The 26,312-nt window shown below is 46.6% G+C and overlaps 1 long non-coding RNA gene across 2 annotated transcripts in view; it reads right to left on the bottom strand.

Annotated features, from left to right (window-relative positions):
* LOC144785884 (uncharacterized) overlaps nt 1-24,810 on the bottom strand; it is a 31,618-nt gene extending 6,808 nt beyond the window's left edge. The window contains exons 1-3 of one of the 2 annotated variants that reach the window (XR_013602054.1): nt 24,682-24,810; nt 17,213-17,771; nt 17,020-17,167 (exon numbers count right to left, since the gene is read on the bottom strand). This is a non-coding gene — a long non-coding RNA (uncharacterized LOC144785884). Of the gene's footprint in view, nt 1-17,019; nt 17,772-24,681 lie in introns of both variants that reach the window. The other variant, XR_013602053.1, reaches the window with a different exon arrangement.
* Between the last annotated feature and the right edge of the window lie 1,502 nt (nt 24,811-26,312).

Below are 26,312 nucleotides of genomic sequence, written 5' to 3'. Positions count from 1 at the left end.
GCATTGTCTGAGACCCCACGATTTTAAAAGGGTCAGTAGCCAGAGTTTGCGGTGTTCCTGATAAAATTTACAGAACAGAACTGTATGAAGCGTGGATTGACCTGATATCCCATCACATGGGCATGGAGGTGAATTTAGGTCCCACACGTTTGGTGTTGGAAAAACCACCAGTTTGTGAAATAAGTTCAGTCTGAATCTTATCAGGAGGAATCGTTCAAAGGTACCAATGTCAAGATTTAAATAAGGCTGCATCGAAAGAGTAGATTGAACCAACATGGCGTGCTGCGTCGACTGTTTCCCGGCCTCGACCTGAAGTCTTAGTTTGATCAAATGGTCCAACGCTCGCTGTTTTAAATTCTCCTTTGCGAGTTCTCCAATTTTTTCGGGATTAAGATAATATTTTTCCATTCCAAGATCTCGAAGAAAGGTCCGAATGTAGGCCAGCCATTTAATTCTCAAAACATAATCCAAGGACATTGCGTCCGCCACTATCATTTTTGTGAGGGCGTTTTTGTCCGATGTCCAGATACGTCGCCAGAGTAAAATTGGTTGTAACTTGGCAAGGTCTTCAATATATGGTGCCCCTAGTTCCAAGTGGCAGGCGTAAGTGGAGGAAGTTTTGGGGGCGGATAGGATAAATCTAAAGAATTTATTTTCTGCAGTTTGCAGAGACGTGACGTCCATATGTCCCCATAGTCCTGCACCATATAAAGCTGTGGATTGGCATTTGGCTTTATATATAGTTATCAGTTCTCTAGGTGGACGTTTTCCTAGTTTTTGAGAGAACGATACCAAAGCGGCTAGTGCTCTTTTGAAACAATGGCTTCTGGCTTCTATTGCTGGTTTCCAGGAGAGTTTATTGTCTATCATGACCCCCAGATAAGAGTATTCTTTGGTTGAGTCAATTTTTTGACTATCAAGGTAAATAGAGTTTTGGTGTTTTTTCCCAACCCCAGCATTCATTACAAAAGTTTTTTTCACATTTATGTGGAGGTCAAGAGTTCTCATAAACTGGGAATAACTATTAAGGGACCTTTGGAGTTCACGGGGAGTTTGTGCGAGAAGGACGGCGTCATCCGCATACAGCAGGGCGGGGATCGGGCGATGTTTTGCCAAGGGGAGATCGCGGGCACCCTTTAGTAGCTCAACCTCCAAGTTGTTGGTATAGAGGGAGAAAAGGAAGGGTGCCAGGACACAGCCTTGTCTGACCCCACGCTCTACTGCGAAGGACTCCGTCAGTTCTCCCTTTATTCCATAACGAACTCTTGCAGATGGATAGGAATAGAGTTCCCTTAGAAAATTCAGGAGTGGAGGATCAACCCCCATCTGTGCCAAGAGGGACCACAATTTTGTATGGGCGACGCAGTCGAACGCCGCCGACAAATCTACGTAGGTCATATAAAGTTTTGCTTTCTTTGCATGCACATATTTTCCAAAAATTAATGATAAATTTAGGGCTTGTTCCACGGTACCTAATCCTTTTCTAAATCCGAATTGAAGGTCGGATAAGATACCTCTTTCTTCTGCCCAGTCCTGAAGTCTTTCTAAAATCACTCGTCCTGCTATTTTTCCCAGTGAGTCCAACAAGGAGATTGGGCGATAGCAGGCGGGGTCCATGCGATTACCTTTTTTAAAAATCGGCACCATAATGGACCTGGTCCAAGACTCCAAGATTCCTATTTTTGCTGTAGCGGTGCAGACTCTTGTTAAAATTGGTGCCCAGAGATCTATTTGATGTTTGAAGAGATCTGCCGGGACACCGTCCGGCCCTGGAGCTTTCCCTTTTTTGGTGGAGTTCAGTGCCACGAGGATTTCGGGAATATCAAAGCTTATATCTATTGGGTATGGTGAGGGTATTTTTTCCTCTTCTTCCAGGTCTTGATCGTGGGTTGGTTTTCGGAAGATGCTGGTGAAATGTGACACCCAAGTTACAGCGTCTATGGCAGCTTCGATTTTTGGGCAAATGTCGTCTGCCAAAAAAGGAGTTCTTATAATTTTCCAGAAAGCTTTAGAGTTTTTTTCCTGGGCACTGGTGTGAAGTTCATTCCACAGCTCTCGCTTCAGTTCCTCTTTCCTCCTTTTTCTTATTTTTAGATATTCAGTTCTGAGAGTGGCTATTGTTCTAGGATCCCTTTCTTTTTTATTTAGGGCTTGCTTTAGATTTGTATGAGCCTTGGTGCACTCTTGATTGAACCAGCCATTGGGCTTGGATGAGGTAGGTTTTTGTTTTTTTGTTAGTAGCACCTTAATTTTTCCCATGATTTGGGCGAAGTTGGTTAAAAGATCCGTGTCGTTGGTGGCTGTATCCAAACAAATTTCAATTTGGGGATGGACTAATCTTATTAGCTCTTTAGTGAGTTCCTCTGGATTTGTCCTCTCCCATTTTATAGAATACCCATTTACTTTATCCATGTTAATATCTTCCTGAGTCAGTGCGTTAGCTATTATTTCAGGAGAACATTTCTGGTTAATTAATGAGACTTCCAGTGTTAGAATTGCATGGTCGCTTTGGGAATTTGGTATTACTTCAAAGTTCTTTACTCTTAGTTGTAAAGACGCTGATATAATTATAAAGTCTACCGTAGTTTGGTAGCCTCTTCCAATGTAGGTAGGTGCAAGTGAGTTTTCCCCATAGTCCGAGGTGTTTGCTATCTGGAGATCCAGATCGGATAGGAGATCATTCACTTGCCTTCCCATTTTATTATGGGAAAAATGAGTAAGTAAGAGGCCTTCTTCCGTCACCATGCCGGGACATTTTCTTTTTGGTTTGGTACAGGCGTGTAGGTTGAAATCGCCTGCCCATAATATGTTTACCGGGCCTCCTTCTCCTTGTTTCATTCTTAAATTAATTAGTTTCTCGTGCAGGTGGGCCAAGACTTTCTCGAAGTCCAATTCATCCAGATTGTTATAAAAATTGATAATAATCATCGACTCTCTTTTCTGGAAGTAAAGACCAAGGATCTGCAAATTTTGTGCCAATTCGATAACCTTTATTTTAACGTTTTGGATAGTGTTGGCTATAAAAATACAGAGACCTCCTTTTGGTCTGCCTGTATGTCCCGGCAGCGCAAGGGACGAGTACGTTTTAAATCCTTGCAGGTGGTATTCTTGTAGGGACCATGTCTCCTGTAAGCATAGTACTTGGTGATTAAGCGTATGATACAGGATTGTCCCATCCTCTATTTTTGTCTTTAATCCCGCAGTGTTCCACGAGATCAAGCTGAGGATTATTACGCTATCCCTTGGACTTTTTGTGCTTTTTAATTCATTTCGGATCTCAGGAGCTGGTAGGGTCTCTGAGACTAAGGAGACTAACGGGCTTTCTGTTTGCGGTTGGGAGTCTTCCTGAGGTTGTGATTGTGGTAGTCAATCAACACATTCCAGGGGGCTGTATCTATTTTCTAATTGAGGGCCATTCCAACTATCCCAACGTGTGGAATCGTTGCACTTTGTCCGGTGGTCCTGGCCTCTCCATTCGTCCCTATTTCTGCCATGATGATTTGGGCCTAGTGGGTTGAATGGGGGAAGCCATCCTTGCCGCGGCTGTTGCCAAGGATGGATACTAAAATGCGTTGGTTGCTGAGGTTGGTGAGGTTGCCACCCTTGTTGGGAGGTGTGATGTGAATATTGTGGTAGGTTGATGGGGTGTTGGGTTGCATGGTGTGCAAATTGGGAAAATAAGGCCGGTGATTGCCACTGAAAAACTGAATGTTGTAAGTTTTGTGGGAAATTAGGCCTATCTAAGTAGTGTTGGGGATGGTATATGTTATTTTCGGGGGGATTTGCAGGGCCAGGGTTTGGTGGATATGCATAAAAGGGAAAATTCTGCCTTGAAGGTGAAGATAAAAAATAAGACAAGGGGAGGGGATTTATTTTTGTAGCAGGACCTCTGTTGGGCGAATTACAGATATAATTTGACGCCCCGATCTCCCTGAATTTGATACTGATGACATCCCCCGCTATTGCCTTCGGGGTTCTACCAACCCAGTCTCCTCTACGTACAGAGAAGATGTCACCCCTAATATGTGCGGGTAATGGTCTGTGGAGTTGGAGCCATTGGGCACATTTGTTCCTCAACTCTGCAAAAGTTTCTCTCGTACCCTCCTTCAGTGGGGGCACCGCTGTTAGCACCACCACGAGGGGAGAGGCTTCCGGGGGTAAGTTAATAATTTTGGGCCGAGGTTGCTTTGTCTTCAGATCTGATGGAATTTCCTGAGAGGGGGTCTCTGGTGGGATAGTGAGATTCCCTTTTATTTGTCTATTATTTGTTTTTGATTGACCTACTAAACCTGTTTGTGTGGCAGAAGGAAGAACTACCACCTCCGGAGTATTTTGGGGAACTTCCAAATTGCTCCCTTTTTTTGCTAAAGGAAGTGTTTCAGCCGCTTTTTTAATTTGTGAAATATTGGGATTAACTGTTTTGCCTGTTATTTGTTTGGTGCTAGGTGATTTTTGAGGTGTTTCCTTTGCTCCCTGTGTTGGGGCAGGACCGTTTCTACTTAATTTACAACTGCATTTAGTGTTAATTAATGACGTAAGTCTGTCCAGCTTTGATATGAGTGGTTTGATCTGTGCTGTAATTTTAGCTTCAAGGTCAGATTTTAGATCCATAACCATGTTTTCCACCCAACAGGGGATACCTGCCGAGGGATTTGGGGTAGGAGTAATTAAATTATGGTTCTTTATTTTTGATTTTCCCTTGATGATTGGCATTTCCTTTGAGAAAGTAGTGATGATTTCCTTTGTTTTTGTTGGTTCTACATACGTTTCTGGCTCAGGTGGTAAAGAGTTACAAATGGGACTTTGAACTAATTTCTCATCCGGTGATTGGCAAGCTTGTAAATCAGGAGTTGCATCAAGATCAACATATGATTGATCGGAGTCCGATTGGGTTACGGATAAGTCTACTAAGTTTGGAACAGTCACCATAGGAACAATGGTTAGTGGCAGGGGTAAGGAGCAATTATTATTGTTTGCCCCCTGATGGACGGGAGAATTTGCGGTAGCAATTGAGCCGAGCGAAGATCGTTTTGCCTGTATGAGGTCTAAAGAGACTCTTTTCTCCAGTAAGATGATGCTTTTGTCAATGGTGTCATTTACCCTGGATATAAACAGATCTATAGGGCCGGTCACTTGCGTCACCAGTGTTGCTTTCTTGGACGTGCTTCGTGTTTTGGGACGCATCCTGATCCCCAATAATGTACGTTAAATAATTCAAGGGGGCCCAGAGGGGTTGTCGTGGGGTGCAGGGTGACAGGGCCCGGGCCGTCCTCTGCCGTCCTCGAACGGCCTCAAACGGCCCTGTCTTTGCCCTGTCTTCGCCCGAGCTGCGTCCCGCGCTGCGGGAGGGAAGTGTTGTTTTGTAGGAGGTGCAAAAGGGCGGGGGGCGGGCCAGCAGGGAGAGCGGACCGGAAGCTCTTCCTTGGTCTTGCAGGGACTTCTGGGAAATGAAGTCCCCGCACGCTCGCAGCCCCGCTGATCCCTCGCGCCCCTTACCGCCTTGGAGTCTTGCTGCCGGTATCCTCGCCTCAATCCTAGAAGAACGTGCCTCTACCAGCACCCACCGGCGAAGCGGCACCCGCGAAGCGGGTGCGGCGAGAGGTGGGCTCGGGAGGCTGGGAAACTGATGCGCTGCTTGACTGGTGCGTGGAGCTGATGCCTTCCGCTTGGCTACAAAGTAGGTAAATGTCCCACAAGGTGGAGGGAGAGAGACGCTTTTAGCTGGCTCAGGTGGGCGGGGGGCGGGCCAGCAGGGAGAGCGGACCGGAAGCTCTTCCTTGGTCTTGCAGGGACTTCTGGGAAATGAAGTCCCCGCACGCTCGCAGCCCCGCTGGTCCCTCGCGCCCCTTACCGCCTTGGAGTCTTGCTGCCGGTATCCTCGCCTCAATCCTAGAAGAACGTGCCTCTACCAGCACCCACCGGCGAAGCGGCACCCGCGAAGCGGGTGCGGCGAGAGGTGGGCTCGGGAGGCTGGGAAACTGATGCGCTGCTTGACTGGTGCGTGGAGCTGATGCCTTCCGCTTGGCTACAAAGTAGGTAAATGTCCCACAAGGTGGAGGGAGAGAGACGCTTTTAGCTGGCTCAGGTGGGCGGGGGGCGGGCCAGCAGGGAGAGCGGACCGGAAGCTCTTCCTTGGTCTTGCAGGGACTTCTGGGAAATGAAGTCCCCGCACGCTCGCAGCCCCGCTGGTCCCTCGCGCCCCTTACCGCCTTGGAGTCTTGCTGCCGGTATCCTCGCCTCAATCCTAGAAGAACGTGCCTCTACCAGCACCCACCGGCGAAGCGGCACCCGCGAAGCGGGTGCGGCGAGAGGTGGGCTCGGGAGGCTGGGAAACTGATGCGCTGCTTGACTGGTGCGTGGAGCTGATGCCTTCCGCTTGGCTACAAAGTAGGTAAATGAACTGCAAATACCATATTGCAAAGCGAAGACGCCAGTAGGGGGGACTTAAGAACATTAATTAAAGAGTCATCACGCTGCCTCTCCCAGTCAGAACATGTTAATAGCATGGGGTTATTCCAAAAAGATGATTGGGGCAGCCATAGCCAAGAGTAATGCAGTCAACAGGGATACCCTACTATCCTACTACTGTTGCTCCTTTCTGCACTTCTCTTGCCTCTTTCTGCATCCTTGTAGCCTCTTTCTGCACCCCCATTGCTTCTTTTTCCCCCTCATCCTTCTTTCTGCACCTCTCTTTCATCTTTCTGCCCCTCTCTGGCTTCTTTATGCACCCCTGTTGTCTCTTTCTGCACTCGTCTTCCCTCTTTCTGCACCTCTCTTGCTTCTTTCTGCACTTCTCTTGCTTCTTTCCACACCTCTCTTGCTTCTTTATGCACCTGTCTTCCCTTTTTTGCATCCCGTTTGCCTCTTTCTGCAGTTCTCTTGCCTTTTTCTGCACCTCTCTTTCCTCTTTCTGCACCTTACTTGCCTCTTTCTGCACTTCTCCTGCTTCTTTCTACACCTCTGTTGCTTCGTTCAGCAATTCTCTTGCTTGTTTCTATACCCATCTTGCATCTTTCTGCACCTCTGTTGGCTCTTTCTATACCTCACTTGCTTGTTTCTGCACCCCTCTTTCTGCACCCCTCTCCCCTCTTCTCTTTCTGCACCTCTCTTGCCTCTTTCTGGATCTCTGTTCCCCATTTCTGCACCTTTCCTGCTGGTTTCTGCACCTCTCTTGCCTCTTTCTGTACCTCTGTTGCTTCTTTCTGTACTTCTCTTACCCCTTTCTGCACCCTTCGTGCCTCTTTTAGCACCTCTGTTGCTTCTTTCTGCACTTATTATCCTTCTTTCTGCACCCCCCTAACTCTTTCTGTACCCCTCTTGCCTATGTGTACAGTAGTCATACCTATTTCTGCACCCCTCTTGCCTCTCTGTTAACCTCTGTTGGTTCTTTCTGCACTGCTCTTGCTTCTTTCTGTACCTTTTGCAAATGTCTGCATCCCTCATGCCTCTTTCTGCACCCCTCTTCCCTATTTCTCCACCTCTCTTGCTTGTTTCTGCACTTCTCTTGCTTCTTTCTGCACTGCTCTTTCTTCTTTCTGCATCTCTCTTGCAGATTTCTGTATCCCTCTTACCTCTTTCTAGAGCACTGTTCCCTCTTTCTGTACCTTTATTGCCTGTTTCTGCACTCCTCTTGCCTCTTTGAGCACCTCTGTTGCTTCTTTCTGCACCTCTCTTGTCTCTGTCAGCATACCTGTATACTCTTTCTGTACCCCTTTTGCCTGTTTCTGCAACTCTCCTGTAGCTTTCTACAGTTCTCTTTCCTCCTTCGGTTCCCCACATGCCTCTTTCTATACCCTCCTTTGTTTTTCTGCACATCTCTTGCCTCTTTCTGCACCTCTCTTTCCTCATTCAGCACATCTCTTGGTTCTTTCTGCACTGCTCTTGCCTCTTTCTGTACCTCTCTTTCCTCATTCTGCACATCTCTTGGTTCTTTCTGCACTGCTCTTGCCTCTTTCTGTATCCCCTCTTGCCTCTTTGTGCACCTATTTTGCTTCTTTCTGCACTTCTGTCCTCTTTCTGTACTTCTATTGCCTCTTTCTGCACCTCTCTTACTTCTTTCTGCATCCCTGTTGTGTCTTTCTGCAACCCTGTTGTAATTTTCTGCACTCGTCTTCCCTCTTTCTGCACTTCTCTTGCTTCTTTCTGTACTTCTCTAGCTTCTTTCTGCACATCTCTTGCTTCTTTCTGCACCCTTCTTCCCTTTTTTGCATTCCTTTTGCCCTTTTCTGCTGTTTTATTACCATTTTCTGCACCTCTCTTGCCTCTTTCTACACCTCACTTCCCTCTTTCCGCACTTCTCTTGCTTCTTTCCACACATCTGTTTCATCTTTCAGTATTCTCTCGCCTTTCTGCACTTCTCTTGAATGTTTCTGCCCCTCTCTTGTGTCTTCCTGCACCTCTGGTGCCTCTTTCTGCACCTCACTTGCTTCTTTCTGCACCCCTCTTGCCTCTTTCTGCACCCCTCTTTTCTTTTTCTGTACCTCTCTTGCCTCTTTCTGCACTCATGTTCCATCTTTCTGTACCTTTCCTGCCTATTTCTTCACCTCTCTTGCCTCTTTTTGTACCTCTGTTGCTTCTTTCTAGAGTTCACTAAGCATGGGCGTAAAATTCGTTCCGTTCACGGAATTTGCGGATTTTATGCAATTTCGCGGTCTGCGAATCTCGTGAAATCTTGCAGAAAAATCCGCGAAATCACGTTCGGGGTGGATTTTCAAAAACTGAAGTACATGAAGCACTTACAGGGTTACAGCAGGTGCCCAAGTTGAAGCTAATTTCTTTGTAACAATTTACAAAATGGTTACAAAGAAATTAACTTCAACTTGGGCACCTGCTGTAACCCTGTAAGTGCTTCCTGAGCTGCGCCTCCAGAGTTGTTGCCTACTTGCAACTATTCTCTGACCCTGCTCTGAACCTCGAAGCAGGGTCAGAGAATAGTTACAAGTATGGCACAATGCTCCAGGCTGTCACAAAAATTAAACCACAACAGGAAGCACTTACAAATAAGGAAGCAGGTGCCGGACTTGAAGCTCAAATTCAGTAACACATTAATCAGCCCCCGGTTGAGGCTGGGCAGGTGTGCTTTCTCCCAATAATCTACAGTGGTGAACCAGAGGGTGGCAGTGGTGAACCAGAGGGTGGCAGTGGTGAACCAGAGGGTGCTGTGATGAACCAGAGGGTGGCAGTGATGAACCAGAGGGCTGCAGTGATGAACCAGAGGGTGACAGTGATGAACCAGAGGGTGGCAGTGGTGAACCATAGGGTGGCAGTGATGAGCCAGAGGGTGGCAGTGGTGAACCAGGTGTCAGTGGTGAACCAGAGGGTGGCAGTGGTGTACCAGAGGGTGGCAGTGGTGAACCAGAGGGTGCTATGATGAACCGGAGGGTGGCAGTGATGAACCAGAGGGTGACAGTGATGAACCAGAGGGTGGCAGTGGTGATCCAGAGGGTGGCGGTGATGAACCAGAGGGTGGCAGTGGTGAACCAGAGGGTGTCAGTGGTGAACCAGAGGGTGGCAGTGGTGAACCAGAGGGTGCTGTGATGAACCAGAGGGTGGCAGTGATGAACCAGAGGGTGACAGTTATGAACCAGAGGGTGGCAGTGGTGAACCAGAGGGTGGCAGTGATGAACCAGAGGGTGACAGTGGTGAACCAGAGGGTGACAGTGATGAACCAGAGGGTGGCAGTGGTGAACTAGAGGGTGGCATAGATGAACCAGAGGGTGGCAGTGGTGAACCAGAGGGTGGCAGTGATGAACCAGATGGTGGCAGGGGTGAACCAGAGGGTGGCAGTGGTGAACCAGAGGGTGGCAGTGGTGAACCAGAGGGTGGCAATGATGAACCAGAGGGTGGCAGTGATGAACCAGAGGGTGGCAGTGATGAACCAGAGGGTGGCAGTGGTGAACCAGAGGGTGCTGTGATGAACCAGATGGTGGCAGGGGGAAACCAGAGACTGTCAGTGGTAAACCAGAGGGTGGCAGTGGTGAACCAGAGGTGCTGTGATGAACCAGAGGGTGACAGTGGTGAACCAGAGGGTGGCAGTGATGAACCAGAGGGTGGCAGTGATGAACCAGAGGGTGGCAGAGGTGAACCAGAGGGTGCTGTGATGAACCAGAGGGTGGCAGTGATGAACCAGAGGGTGGCAGTGGTGACCCAGAGGGTAGCAGTGATGAACCCGAGGGTGACAGTGATGATCCAGAGGGTGGCAGTGGTGAACCAGAGGGTGGCAGTGATAAACTAGAGGGTGGCAGTGATGAACCAGAGGGTGGCAGTGGTGAACCAGAGGGTGCTGTGATGAACCAGAGGGGGAGAGGGTGGCAGTGGTGAACCAGAGGGTGACAGTGATGAACCAGAGGGTGGTAGTGGTGAGCCAGAGGGTGCTGTGATGAACCAGAGGATGGCAGTGATCAACCAGAGGGTGGCAGTTGTGAACCAGAGGGTGGCAGTGATGAACCAGAGGGTAGCAGTGATGAACCAGAGGGTGGCACTGGTGAACCAGGGGGTGCTGTGGTAACCAGAGGGTGGCAGTGATGAACCAGAGGGTGACAGTGATGATCCAGAGGGTGGCAGTGGCAAACCAGAGGGTGGCAGTAATAAACCAGAGGGTGGCAGTGATGAACCAGAGGGTGGCAGTGATGAACCAGAGGGTGGCTGTGGTGAACCAGAGGGTGGCAGTGGTGAACCAGAGGGTGGCAGTGATAAACCAGAGGGTGGCAGTGATGAACCAGAGGGTGGCAGTGATGAACCAGAGGGTGGCTGTGGTGAACCAGAGGGTGGCAGTGGTGAACCAGAGGGTGGCAGTGATAAACCAGAGGATTACAGTGATGAACCAGAGGGTGGCAGTGGTGAACCAGAGGGTGGCAGTGATGAACCAGAGGGTGGCAGTGGTGAACCAGAGGGTGGCAGTGATGAACCAGACGGTGTCAGGGATGAACCAGAGTGTGGCAGTGGTGATCCAGAGGGTGCTGTGATGAACCAGAGTGTGGCAGTGGTGAACCAGAGGGTGGCAGTGATGAACCAGAGGGTGGCACTGCTAAACTGCCCATGAGCCCTGTGGGTGTGAGCCCCTGCGCTGCTGTGCTGCCCAGGGGTTGTGAGCCCACGCGCTACTGAACTGCCCCGAGGCCCAGTGGGTGTAAGCCCCGTGCTGCTGAACTGCCCTGGAGCCCTCTCAGTGTGAAAATCATTTGTGCGAAATTGCCTGGGAGCCCTCTGGGCGTGAGCACACATTGTGCTAAGTGTCCCCCTCCCCCCAGTACATATATACCCGTACCACACAGCACCATTATGCTCTTGCACCATGAAGTCTGGTGCCTGGATGCTCCTGATCCATGTAGGTGGTACCACCGTCTGGTGCAGTCAAAATGTAAAGTCATAACTTGCTACATAACACCAATAAACACGTGTCCCCCCCTAGCACCGGTATGCGCATATACCAGGCGTGGAGCACCCGCATTCCACTGCACCCTACTGCCCAGCGCCAGCATATGCCTGTACAGGGCAGTTTAGTATGAGATGGGACATTGTCCAGCAGCAGCAGCTGCATGCGCCTGAACCCACTGAGCAGGATCAGAATGGCTTTGTACCAACACGTGCAGCAAAGCTATCTTGGACATCTGAAGGATTCTGGGGTCCTGTGCCAAACGTATTTTTGCATCCATGAGTTTCCCGAGCGCCATCCCCGTGTAGCTCCTGTGACCAGGAGGCTGTTTTCTCCTCATCTGCTGCTCTGCTCGGTCTCTGACCCTTTACAAACAAGATGCATGTGAACTCGCATAGAAACCCTGCCCGCTTGGCCCCATCCACCACACACTAGCAGTATGAAACGTCTTCCCACCCGTCCCCACTATAATGGCCAGCTCACTCAAGGGACCTCGGCGCCTTTTGGTGCGCTGGCACACGTGGTCACATATTTGTGCAAATGGCACAAAAATCCGCCAGTTCGTGGGAAAATTCGCAAACTCGCTGACTTTTTTTGCAATTTCGCACGAATTCGCGGAGCGCGAATTCGCAAATTTTGCCCATACTTAGAGTTCACTTGCTCTTTCTGCACCCTTCATGCCTCTTTCAGCACAGCACCTCTGTTGCTTCTTTCTACAGTTCACTTGCTCTTTTTGCACCCCTCATGCGTCTTTCAGCACAGCACCTCTGTGGCTTCTTTCTGCACTTCTCTTCCTTCTTTCTGCACCCCTCCTGCCTCTTTCTGTACCCCTCTTGCCTCTTTTTTCACCTCTGTTATTTCTTTCTGCACTGCTCTTCCTTCTTTCTGCACCTCACTTGCCTCTTTCTGTACTTCTCTTGCTTTTTTCAACACCTCTATTGCTTCTTTCAGCAATTCTCTTGCATCTTTCTGCACGTCCGTTGCTTGTTTCTGCACCTCTCTTGCATCATTCTGCACCTCTGTTGCCTCTTTCTGCACCTCACATGCTTCTTTATGCATCCCTCCTGCCTCTTTCTGCAGCCCTCTCCCCTCTTTCTGCACCTCTCTTGCCTCGTTTTGTACCCTTGTTCCCTCTTTCTGCACCTTTCCTAACTGTTTCTATACCTCTCTTGCCTCTTTCCGTAACCCTGTTCCCTCTTTCTGTACCTCTCCTGTCTGTTTCTGCTCTTCTCTTTCCTCTTTCTGTACCTCTGTTGCTTCTTTCTGCACTTGTCTTGCCTGTTTCTGCATCCTTCATGTCTCTTTCTCGGTCAGCACCTCTGTTGCTTCTTTCTGCACTTTTCTTCCTTCTTTCTGCACCCCTCCGGCCTCTTCCTGTACCCCTCTTGCCTATTTACCCACCTCTCATGCTTTGTTCTGCACTTCTCTTGCTTTTTTCTGCACTGCTCTTACTTCTTTCTGTTCCTCTAGTGCAAATGTATGTGTACCTTTTACCTCTTTCTGCACCCCTGTTCCCTCTTTCTGTACCTTTCTTGCCTGTTTCTACACCTCTCTTACTGTAGCTGTCTGCATCTGAAGGCCATGCCATAACATGCCCCTGTCTAAGCATTGAGAGGGCTTGGTTGCAGACACACTAGATTTATGGTGTGCCATGATCAATCTCGAGAGTGTAAGACTTTAGTTATAAACACACATTGGCCATGCCCTGCCAAGCCCCTTTTTGTACCGCAAAATTCAGCAGAGCTGAGATGTCCAACTACTGACTATCTTAAAGAGTTCAATTTAGAATAACTGTAGGAAGATGTATCTTATGCAGATATCCTGAGAATCTAGCACAGATCTGACCCTCTTTGACTCATGTTGGACACCCATGCTATCGCGAATGCAGAGTTTTAATCTGTTTTTGGATTGACATTTTTCCCAGATAGTGTGTAATTCTATGAGCCATGCCCTTCTGAGCTTGAGGAGCCTTGTCGTCCGCGGTCCCACCGATTTAGTCTACTTGACACAGCAGTAAGTCTGAGTCTGGGAGCAGTGTCAAGTTAAAGTTCCAACAGAGATAACTGGGGAGCAGGAAAGATTCCAGATGGCAGCAGCATCACTGCAGTAATGCAGAACCTAGATGCGACGTTTAGGTGCCAGACCATTGCCCCTAACTAGTCTCAAAACCAAAATGTGTACAAAGGAGTTGCAGGGCTGCTTGGAATGCCTCTTCACAAGCTCCATGGCCCTGCTACAATAGTACTATGTTTTACATCAGCCTGTAGCAGAAGTGGAGTCCTAACATTGTGCCAGGAGGCTGCCAACCTATAATGTAAGGTACCTCCCTTGAGAGCCGTATTCTCGGAGCTCATGTATTTGAAGTAGTGTTCATAAACCTTGCACAACCTACAAAAGGAGAGATCCTGAATGCACTTTGGCCAAACATATTTCTGAGATTAAAGCTTTGATTCCACTGAGCAGTCAAAGTACTGGCAGAGGGAGGCCACCCTCACAGTACTCCTGGGGATTACTATTATGACATAGTATGCATTTATCCCTTCACCGCTGTGCAGTGATCCGAGTCTCTGCATCTATTCCTGCTAAATTCTTTAAAATGTTCAGTATTTCTACAGACAACTGTAATACTTAAGAACAGTATTGATTTTTCACCAAAATGTTTTGATATATTTTTGTTATAAAACCTAACGATAATTGCACAAACAAATCAGTTTGGTTTAAAATAAGACCTGTTTGTTCTCTTTAATGTTCTCTTTCAGCTGCCCAATCAAGTTTGGTACTTTTGTCCAACGGTAACTTAAACCCCTATGTGCTATGACACAGGAAGTCCAGAGCATACAATGACCCTGCCAGCACCTGCTCTGGGAGTTTACACAAGGGGGCACTCTTTCTGCCTTGGGAGTAAAATCTGATTCTACCTGTAGGAGGACCTTGAGGGTAATTCCTCCTCAGGACCTATTCCTGAATATGTGGTCAAGGATATCAAAATCAAATAAGCCAGTCCTACATCTACTGAAACTAATGATGTCCTCCATCTTCCTGGTACCCCATGGGCATCTCAAGATGCCCGGTCTTGGGAGATTAGTTGCTACCTGAGATATGGTAAAACCGCCTTCTGTAGTGGCATAGCAAAAAATGATGGGGCCCTCTAGCACAATGTGACGAGGGGCCCCTGAGTCTCCCATTATTCACCAGCCTTGGGCTCAAAGGGCCCCCTTGAAGTATAGGGGGCCCCTTGTAGGGTTGGCGGCCTCCCTGCCTGGCAGCCTGGTTATGCCCCAGGCATGCGTGATGTTCCCCACACCCAAGGCTTTAAGTGTGGGTAACATCACGCGTGCCTTTAAGGGGGGCTCGAAACGGGTCTCTATCGGGCTCTGTTTTGTGCCCTGGCACAGTTGGGCCGTTTTTTTCTCGGACTGCAGTGACAGCGGCACATGGATGTGCGGGTGCTCACACTGCTCACTTCTCACTAGGGGAGAAGTTACAGCATAACGTCATGCCAGGTGAGCGTTGTAGGGGAAGGGAAACCACTTAAAGAGAATCATTTTATCTCTGGATTTTCCCTTCTCATTTTGAAATGCAGGAGCAGCAACATCGTTGTGGTGTCACCAGGGCTTTAAGTGGAAGCTTTTTCAATATTATATACAAGCCATAGTTGCTGATTATTTATCTTATGCAATAACAACAATTGACAAAGCCTATAGTGCCGGCTTGTTGTAGGTATGATGTTACTTTTTGGATCATATATCTGGATGCAATGACAGAATCAGCAAAATACAAGTCGGGCGGCACTCTGTGTGAAGCACAGATTTTTAGGTTACGTGTTTTAGCCACGCCCTTAGTTACATTGGCCACGCCCCTTTGAGAGACCCCCCCCCAGTGTTTTTTCATCCCTCTTAAAGCCCTGCCCACACCAATACATTTCACCAGCACAAAGCTGGTGAAATGTCTGGATTGAAATCAGGCCACACTTCAGGACTGTTGCAATCTGGTGTCGAAACTCTGATTTCTGTGGTAATTCCCCATTTCTCAGTGGACAACTCAGCCACAAACTAGAATACCACAGTATTTTCACACCTGAGAATATCCAACCCCCATGCTTGATAAATCAAGGAAAGAAATGTATAAAGGTCACTGTTGCGTGTGTCTGTTATTCCCAAACCTGTACAAATTCACAGAATTATTTTCAAATATTTTGTATTCATCAGTAGGAGCTATAAACTCTTGAACTTGACTCCATAGTGTATTTCTGCATAAAAACGTGTGCGCTGATGTGTGTTCTTTCCGATTTCTTTAAGACAAAATTAATCAACATTGTACATTTCAGCACATCACTGCTACTAATTCACTTTTCTATTGAAAAACAGAGACTATTGCTGACTCTAGTCACTGGGCTCCACGCTCCACAATTTTGTGTTTAGTTTTCTTCTCAGTTGCAGCTGTTCATCTCCTCTTCTATTCCGATTCTGGACCCAGTCTTTGTGAGGGGTACAACAAGCATTAATTCAGGGTCCCAGCGCCTTGAGACCCTCGCGGGTATGTAGTACGCTTTACAATGATTGATTGATTGATTAATCCTGTCACGCCAAGCTTTTTGGAAGGGAAAGACAATATTGATATGTACCACGGACGATGGCCACTCCTTGTACACTGGCATAGTGGCAGTGCACTAATAAAGCAAGGGAATTATCCTTTCCAGGTTTTCCATCTTAAATCTATTTTGTTTTGCCCCATACCCAGTCAAACTGTGTTTTAAAATCAAGCTCTGCTATATTTTCCCATTATGATTGATACCATACACCTATTTTACCAAACCTTCCTGGTGAATAACAACAATTGTTTTAGATCAGACTCTCAAAGGTATCATGTTGTGAAAATTGTATCCTCCCAAAGACATACCTTTGTATATGCGCGGACCTATGAAATTCTACCCTTGGGAATGTTGAATTCAGCATTGTTATGCAGCACATAAAATCAAGGTGGATAGGAGGGAGGAAGTTGCAGAGCTTAAGGCGCAGGCAGATTTCGTAGTGGGGATGCGAGAGGTTGAGTAGCTTGGGACCATTGCAGAATGGTGGACTTCAGATTTAAATAAAAAGGATGTGTTTTGGTGTAATGTCGACTGAGTTGAATGACCATAGGGGCTGGAGACGTGGTACTTCCACAATGACGTCAGATTATGGACATAAGGTGGTGGATTTGAGGAGAATTGACATAACTTGTTGGAGTTGTGTGGAAAGAGGTGGTATGAGCTGGTAAGTAAAGGTCTGAAAGACTGGAAGGCAAGGAGGTTGGTGAACGTGACCAAGAGGTTGGGAGGGTACGGTGCAGGTAAGATGGTGTTCCCTACAGTAACAGCGATAGAAACATACTTTTTGAAGATGAAATAAGCCCAAATGCAGTTGGATTTTGTTGGTCAATTAATTGCAGTTGGAAGGAGTTTGCTGAGAGCCAGGCATTAACTGACCCTTCAAGAGGTATAGTTGTTGTTGTGGTCGAACGTCTCTAAAGATTGCATTTTTTACACTAGCAAGTGGAATGCAGGATGTAAAACAACACACAAATCAAGCATGGATGTATCACTTTTCCAATATTTTACGTTGAATAAGGCAATGCAGAATACAATATGGAATTCTTCTCCATACCTGCTCCTGGCCCACGTTCAGAATCACTACAATCCCAGCTTGAGTGGAGGTAGCGCGTATTCCATCTTTCATGGTGATTAGGAGCCTCTCATAGGACGGGGTGAGGACTTTCTGGAGTGGTGATAATGAGATGTTCGGCAGAGAGACACTGTGACACGTATCAAAGACCAGCAAGCTCTTGTCCTCGAGGAACCGGGCTGCCGGTTTCTCCATGGAAGTGATGAGGAACTCCCTAGGCATATAGATGCACACATTTTGGTAGTAAGTGAGTCACTGAGGCCAGCATACTCTCCTATGAAGCAGCTTAAGTGCTTCACTCTCATCACCTGCAGCGAACAGGAGAGTAGACTGAACAAAACATCGAAGTCTTGGGTTCTCCAGCATCCTCCATTCACGGTTGGCTGGGTTGAGCTTCTTAGCAAGTGAAGCTAGGGGATCAGAGTAAAAATTAACTGCCATGAAGTAATCCATTGGGATCCCTTGTGGGGCATGCTCTCTGGTTGGCTGCTTCCCAGGTGGGGATCCAGTTTATCTGCTCTTAGAATCAGTGTGAAGTGGTCATATTTTTCATGATTAAAATGTCATCATCGCCAATGATTGGAACATACTGGTAATGATTCACTGCATTGCTCCTCGTGTTGGAGGTGTAAACAACAGCGCAAATGATGGCCACAATGACAGCTACCAACAAGAGGGAGAAGCCCACTATAGCCGCAATTTGGTACTTCGGATTCATGGAAGCGCCTGTGAACCTATGGATACATGAAAGTTGGTAATGATTATTCTTTCATGCAATTCATACATTATTGCAAGCTTACGATAGAGGTCATATTATCTTGCAACCGTTGTCCCTCGCCCTTTCCCTCCCCATCCTTACAGCAGAGTGTGAACGCTTAAGATTATTTGTGTTTGGCAGGAGAAACCAATACAGGGCGTGTAGAATTCCAACAAAATTGTTAAGCCAACTGGTAGCACAATACGTTTCGATCATCATGGTTTGTAAATATTTTCTGAATCCCAAAAGGATACTTTGCTTGTTAAAGGGTGTAGGAAGCTGGGTTTCTGTTGCAATAACTCCCCCACCCCCACTTTTTGCAGATTTCTGATGCACCATAACTTGATGTGCACGTTGTCCCTGCCAATCAGGTTCCCAGGGCCTGTGTTCCTTCCCAAAGCTGTACCTATGCACCCCCAATTGGCACCTCTCTGGCCACATGTAAGCCCCTTGTAAAAGGTAACACGGGTACCAAGGACACTGAACCAGGGAAGGCCTCTAAGGGTTGCAGCACATATTTTGCCACCCTTAGAGGTCCTGTACCTTAATACACACACATACTGCCATTGCAGGCTGTGTGTTTTGGTGCAGAGAAAAGTGAAGAGTCGACATGGCACACATACCTGTGTGCCATGTCTGCTAACCACTGCCTATGATATAGGTAAAATACCCCTCTAGCTGGATGCACTATACCACTGGTGAGGGTACAGTTTCATGAGCCTTGTACACTCCCCTACAGTGTCTAAGTCCATTCATAGACATTGAAAGTGCTGGAGAGTCATAAAAGAGTATATGGTCTGGGAGTTTGTCATTACGAACTCCACAGCACCCTTTACTGAATTCTGGGATGTTTGGTATCAAACTTCTCAGCATAATAGCCCAACGCTGATGCTAGTGTGGTATTTTTTGTACAAAGCACTCATAGGGCATCTTAGAGATGCCCCCTGAAAAACAAACAGCCTCTGGTGGGTTCCCTGCAAGGTCCCTCAGCACTCCAGAGTCTGAGTCTACCATGGGTTTACCCCTTCATGACTTCCCAACGTCACCTGCAGTTTCTGCACGGAGACCCCCAACCGCGAGTGACTCAGTAAGGTGAAATTCGACCTTAAAAGGCAACCCTGCATGCAGCTGCCCTGCATCCTGGAGAAGAGAACCTGAGGTGCACCTACGTCTCCAAGCCTTCCAACTTACCTGCCCAGCTTTTGGTCCCTCCAAGAAGACTTCCTGGACCGAGCATGCAGCCAAAATCCAAAACCGGGAATCCCCATTGAAAACAACAAGTCATCCATGCTAAAATAGCACCCTGTACCTGGCCACCCTTGAGCCGCTGTAGGTACTTCGCTCCCACAACTTTGTGGCCTGCTCATGAGCAGCCACCAACAGTGTGCTCCTATCCCCCATTGGATAACATTGGGCCGCAGTACTCTGCACCCGGCTGCCCTAGTACTGCTGAGGGTGCTTTGAGAGTGCATCTTTGACCCTGGGGGAACCCTTGTTCTAACCCTAGTAAAACAACTCCCAAACCTAAGTACTTACTGTTAAACCAATAACCTGGTTGTCTCTCTTAGGACTGCATTGACTGCTTTTTTGTGAAAATTGTTCTAAGTGTGGAGCTGGATTGCATGAAACCCTAAGAAACTGCATATTTACAAAAATGTATTTACTTATATCTAGAACATTTTCTAGTGTGGTTTCTAGGCTTATCACACTGAGTAGAGAAAGTACCTGTAATCAATCCAATTGCATTCAACTACATTTAAACTATATTTAACTACATTATTGTTGGTAAGTATTGTTGGACTTTCCTGTAACAGGCCTGGATTGCTTCTAGAAAAATAAAAAATAAAATAATATTTTTATACAGACACATTTTTAGGAGTTCAGTTTTTGAGTGTGTGACATCATTTCTTGCCTGAGTGTGTACAATAAATGCTTAACACTACCCTCTGATAAAGCCTTTCCGCTCGCCCACACAACCATAAAGAGAGAGTAAGGTATTATCTACTTTACCTCTGCACATCATACCTTACTTTGGTATAGTATATACAGAGCCAGCTTCCTACTGAGGGCTTGCATTGAGGAAGTATGTACATCCTGACTATACAAAATGCACCTAATTACCAAAATAATTTTTACATTGTTTTCGAATTTTGATCTCTCTTTCCTAACTTGTGAATGGACAAAATGTGACTGAGTTAAACTGGATGATTCCATGAAGGCGCACTGCAGTAATGTCATATTACCCCATCTTCAAAATATGAGAAGCAATTCCAAGGAGGGACATATCCACGAAGGAAGCCAAGCACACAGAAAGGTTTCTCATAGAAAGGAGCATAGGGTACAGAGCCTTATATTCCATTACATTTCACATACCAGGAATGTGCACTATACACACTGACTTTAGAATGGGAATGCAATTTGTGACGCAACCTATATACTAATAATGTTAGGTTGTAATACTCACTGAATGTCACAGGAGGTCACAAAACGACCTGCATGATGAACATTAATTTGGCAATTTGCATTTCGAAACCCACTGCGATTGGCTGTAAATACTGGGATGGAGGCTGCAGGAGACAGCAGGCCTTAGCCCAGGCATTTGCATTTTCAAGAGGGAAAAGCCCTCGTCCATTAAAGGGACCAGTGTTATTTTTTTATAACAGTTTCCCATTAGTACGACATCTTGGCTAGCAGGCAGTGGCTCTCTGGACAAATGTCTGCACCCACAGAGGCCAATATCTCCATTCCCAAAAGTGAAAAATCTCCCACTGGATCATCTTCCCAAGTTGCAAATCAGATGCTGCACCCTTTGAGGAGTTGGCATTTGATCTAAGTTTGCGAATGCCCTTGCAATCATAAAACATTGGCATATGCATCTCCTAACTGCAAATAGAAGGGGTGCATCCCTTCAATACCCCTTCTATTTGCGACTCACGCAAGCCCTATACAAGTCACAAAGACTAACCCATATGTCAGATGTAAGGAGAGGATGTGCTTGAGCAAGTTTCTTACTGGTAAACAGCTCACAAGAATCTCGACTGTAATCAATTTGCCATGTGATCCACTTGTTCATGATTAAAATGCCTGCTTCATGAATTTGGCTCTGGTGTTTTGATTTCTGTGTCACAATTGCCCTTTGGGAACTAGCTCAGTTTTGATTTGAAGGTGGATATGTTGCTCTTTTCATATTTCCCAAAGGTACTTCACCCAGGTGATCCACAATACCATAGGTATCTTGCCCATATGATGCAGTTTCCCATGAGTAATCTCACCATATGATCAAGTTATCCATTGACATTTTTTCCAAGTGATCTAGTTGGACGTGGGCAGCTTTTCAGTGTGATCCCTGTGCAGTGTGTACCTTGTCCAAGACAATTTTCCAATCTGCTGCCTTTACCGGAGCAAACATCTCCAAGTAGCACAGCACAAACCACTTGACCTGTGCCATCTTACGCATGAGCAAGTCTCCAATCTTCAGAAAAAGCATCCTGGCTAATTCAAAATCTTTACTACGGGGTCATTTAGGATGGCGGACGGATCGCCACCGCCATGCAGGCGGTTGCGATCCGTCCGCCATCCTTGCCCGTCTGCCACCTATTTCCCCCCGCCATTTTACAATGGTGGGGGGTACCGTGGCGGACAGGAAGAACGACCACCGCTTTTCCGCCGTTGTCGCCTTGCGACCGTGGCGGAAAAGCTGTAATATGGTAGCGGTGTCTATCAGAAACCGCCAGCCATATTAGGATGTGCTGGGGGCTATGCCTTGCCACCACGAAAAGGCATACGGTCCTTGCTTTGGGGACCCGTTGCGGGCCCCCAGGGTGAAGAGGGGGTGGGGGGGTGCACATGGGGGTACCTATGATACCCCCCTGCGTTTCAAAATACAACATGGCAGGCACCGCGCGGTGCCTGTCATGTTGTGCTTTGAAACGCACAACATGCATTTTTAACACTGCGGCGGGCGGTGCTTTCAGCACCGCCCGCCGCAATGTTAAAAATGCGGGATGAACCCGCCACTGTGACGGGTGCATCCTAATTCCACGGACGGGACCTCCGCCCCTGTGGCGGACGGTACCGTCCTCAGACAGGATGTCGGACGGACTTTGTCCGTCCGCCATCCTAATGGACCTCTAAGTTTTCTTTTATATAAAAATGATCATGAATTAGCAAAAAAATGGTACTTTGCACACAGGCTTAGTTGTAATCTTGTACCTGAGGCATGTTGATATTTTCAGTGTTCTTTAAAATACTGACATAATTTATAGAAACTCCAGAACATGGCTGCAGGGCGAGATTAAAGTGTGTAAATACTGTAGTGTTGTTCGAGCCCCACTGGGGAATTTGAGGGGTGAGGTGGTCCATTGAAGAGCCCAGTAGAATACCTTCCATTCCAGGGTCTCTCCTGGGAAGGCCTGCATTGCTTTATGGAGTAGAGCTGTGCCCACAGCCTTTGGGTTAGTACGGCACTGTAATTTGACATCCTAATGGATTCCGGGTGTTGTAGTCCTGCAAAGACTTGTGCACGTGATACTTTTGAAGTGTGATGGTGCTGTGTTAGGAACAGTGAGGCCACACTAAATAGAGCGAGGTTGTAAAACATGACCCCAGTGTGGTTCCAGTTGTGATAGTAGTACTTTCTACTCGGACTGTAGTGTAGCTCCAGACACCTGTTGCCTGCGCCCCAAAGAATGCACCTCTCTCTATAAACGCCCTAGGAGGATTACCCATTGCCCCCTTCTTTCCTCTCCTTACATAACCGGAAGTGCTTTCAAGCCCTCCCTATTGTAAAATTACTAAAATGGGCTTTCATGATTTGAAACACATGATTTGCTGTCATCCTTCTGGAAATACCAGTTGCCAGTTGAAACTGGTTTCTACTCGATGCAGCTGAGGTCAGTAAGTTTTGAATATTGGACTATGTGAGCCTGAGTCACAAGATATATGCTAGCATCTTCCCCTGAAGATTTACGCCTTCATTTGGCTTAGACGTACAATTTTTGGCAACATTTTCAAAATGTTCCAGATGCATTCTAGTGAACTGTGACAGTCCCTGCTATCCATCACAACGTTCGTCTGTAGGCTGTTACACGAATAAATATGCACTGTGTAGACATATACACATGTAAATGCCTAGCAGAAATGTAATTGCAAAAGTCATTGTATCCTTTTTCAACAGGAGCAATGTGCTTCCTCTTCGAGATACAGCTTTTTCCACAACCAAAACAATTTTGGAGGTGTTCACCCCATCTGGTTGCGTTGGATTTGGGGCATGCTCTGGCCCATGACAGGACTTAATCCACCATATTCAGAAGGAGAATGGGTAGTCAAAATATTTGTGAACCTTGTTGCCTTACCCTACGACAAAGTGAAAGGGCAGGAATGCCCCGTATTTAAGCGAGACAGTGCATTTCAGTCCTTTCTTCTTGCGCTAGTGTCTTTTCGACACCCTAGCGCCAACATAGGAACCCTTGCACGATGGTGCAAGGGTACCTCCGTTGCAGGTCAGATTGTTTTTGCGCCCGGAGGGGTACCTCCATGCACAAAAACAATCCTGAGAGGCATTTTCCACTTTAAACGCGTGCAGCAGAATGCAGCACACATAAAAAGAGCAAAAATCGAGAAGAAATTAAACTTTTGCTCCTCGTTACGCATCTCCTCGGAAACATATGGATGTGGCGTTTCCCCAGGTTTATGTTTCTGTAAATCTGGGGCAGCATCAAATTCCATCAGCTAGATTCATGAAAGGGCCGTTTTGCGAGTCTTTAATAGCGATTCATAAGGAATCGCTATTAAGGACTTGCCAAACGGGATTCATGTAGGAATTGCTAAATAAATTGCGATTTCTACACATTCCTTATTTGCGATTAGCAAATTGCTAATCGCAAATAAGGAATAACTCAGGCCCATAGGAATGAATGGGGAGTTATTCCTTATTTGCGATTAGCAATTTGCTAATCGCAAATAAGGATGCGATTTCAAAGGTGCAGGGGTAGCACCCCTGAAATGTGAATTTACACTGATGTTGTGCACACACATGTCCAAAGGACATGTGTGTAACATGCAGCTTAGAAAAATGCATTTAAATGCATTTTTCTAAGTTTTAGCTATTTACCACGAGGTTTGACTTCGTGGTAAATAGCGGCCTAAATTGCGGTTTCGCAATTTCAAAATGGTTCATGAATTGCATTTAAGGAATGTCAAATAGAGATTCCTTAAATGCAATTCCTCGCAAATTCTTTATTAGCGAATTTTGCATTTGGGATGATGAATCTCAAATGCAAAAATTGCACTTGCAAAGGGCCAGATTCTCAGAATCTGGCCCTTTGCGAGCGCAATTAAGCTTGATGAATCTAGCTGCATGCGTGTTGCATGGGTAAACCCACTGCGACGCCCATATTATGCCTCCCGGGCGCAGAGTAAGGCAAAGCAGTGATTTGCGCTGAGTCGCTTTACTAATGATTTATGAGGCCACTCACAGTCACACAGGGTGGCTTTGCGTGGCTTCATAAATCTTTCATTAATAAGCCTCTAATTTTCTAGGTCACTACCCCAGCACGCGCTCCCCCCCCCCCCCCCCCCCCCCCCCATGATAGCAAATTTGCAGCCACATAATATTGCACGCTTCTGGTTTAATTTATCCAGTTTGCAACAAAAAAAACAGTTCCAATATGAGACTGACAACAACCGAAATTTTCCCAAAGCTGTTCAATTATTTTTTTAAAAGTCCTGTCAATTGTATCCACTGGGAACCACTTACAACTATATTTTTCCCACACATTTGCATAGTAGGCTTAGATAAATGGACCCACTGAAACTTTATGACAAGTTTGAAAATAGCTGGGAAAAAAATGTGTAAGGTAATTGGTAAACAGCTGAAGCGCAGATACCTTTCAAACGGATGATGGAGAGGTTTCAAGGTGAAGGTGGAGAGGTCTCGGTGTCCCCTGGGTCCTCAGCTCTCCTTCGCTCTCCTCTCTCCCTCCCCAGTGATCTCAGTCCTGGCACTCCTGCTCTCTAATCTACACCAGGAGAAACCTCCCTGCCTGCTTTCAGAACAGGAAAGAGGCGGGGCTAGAGGAGGTAGAGGGAATGTGGTAAACTGAGGTGTGGCTGTGGAGAGGGAGGCAGTGAAGTAAAGTCAGCAGCAGCACTGTGCTCGCCCAGACAACTCCACAATGGTGTGAGCAGGGCACCCCACTACAAGGGGGTGTATGGGACATCGCTATGTGCACAGCAGAGGAAACCATAAAAACCTGTGGTCCCATAATTTGTAAGTCATGTGCACATGAATCTAGCCTTTTTGTTGTTCTCATAGCCTTTACTCAATAGTTATCTCTTGCTGTCCAAGACTGTGATCAAGTTTGAATGACGTACTTCATTAGGTTTGGGAATTATGTTGATTATGTCAGTGTAGGCAGAAGACTGGACAAGATCACGTTTCACTTTGCGCATAGGTAAACATTTCACTTGTGAGGTGTTTGTGCACCTCTGTGCTAAAGCTTTTTGTAAAAAAAAACTGGGCGTTAGGTTATTTAAACACGTGTACCTCTTTGGTGTATGCACACCCATACGGGAAACAACCTTTACAATGCAACTTTTACAACGCACTACCATTCCAACAAAACTTTTACAATGCAACATCCATTACATCGCATGCCATTACAACGCAACCATTACAACACATGACACTACAACGCATACCACTACAACGCATGTCATTACAACGCATACCATTACAACACATAAAATTACAACGCATAGTTCCCTTACACTATCCAACACTTACCCTACTGTTGCACCCCCTCAAGTTAGAATAGTAATTTTTACCCCTACACTATCCAACACTTACCCTACTGTTGCACCCACCTGGAGTTAGAATAGTAATTTTCACCCCTACACTATCCAACACTTACCCTACTGTTGCACCCCCCTGGAGTTAGAATAGTAATTTTTACCCCTACACTATCCAAAACTTACCATACATGCAATGTAATGTTATGCGCTGTAATGGTATGCGTTGTAAAGGTAGTATGCGTTGTAATGGAATGCGTTGTAAAGGTAGTTTTTAAAAATTTGTTGTAATGGCATGCGTTGTAATGGAAAGCGTTGTAATAGATGTTGCGTTGTAATAAATGCGTTGTAAAGGAATGCGTTGTAAAAGTATGCGTTGTAACGTCATACATCCACCCATACAAACTGCATGTTTTGTCTCCTTAGTCAAGGCTTTGTCTCAGTGTAAACAGGGGCGTAACTTGGTCAATAATATAATCACAACTGCTGAAAAACATCAAGAGTCCCTGGTTCAACTCACTAATATATTTGCAGCCTCAAAGTTTCACCAAAATATACGTTCTTCAGTGCTACAGAAAGATTCTCCAGCTGAAGACTCCGAATTTTTATTATTATATTTGAAAGAGTTGCTAAGGATGGGCTCGGGCGCAAGAGACATGGACCCATGTCTTGCCCGGTTGCTTACTGGGAGTATGCAAAAGGCATACCAAACGGCCAACCACATGGG

Source organism: Lissotriton helveticus, chromosome 10 (genome assembly GCF_964261635.1).
Source record: "Lissotriton helveticus chromosome 10, aLisHel1.1, whole genome shotgun sequence".
In the NCBI taxonomy this organism is placed as follows: Eukaryota; Metazoa; Chordata; class Amphibia; order Caudata; family Salamandridae; genus Lissotriton; species Lissotriton helveticus.
Note: the sequence above shows the minus strand (reverse complement) of the source record. Positions and strands in the feature narration are given on the sequence as shown.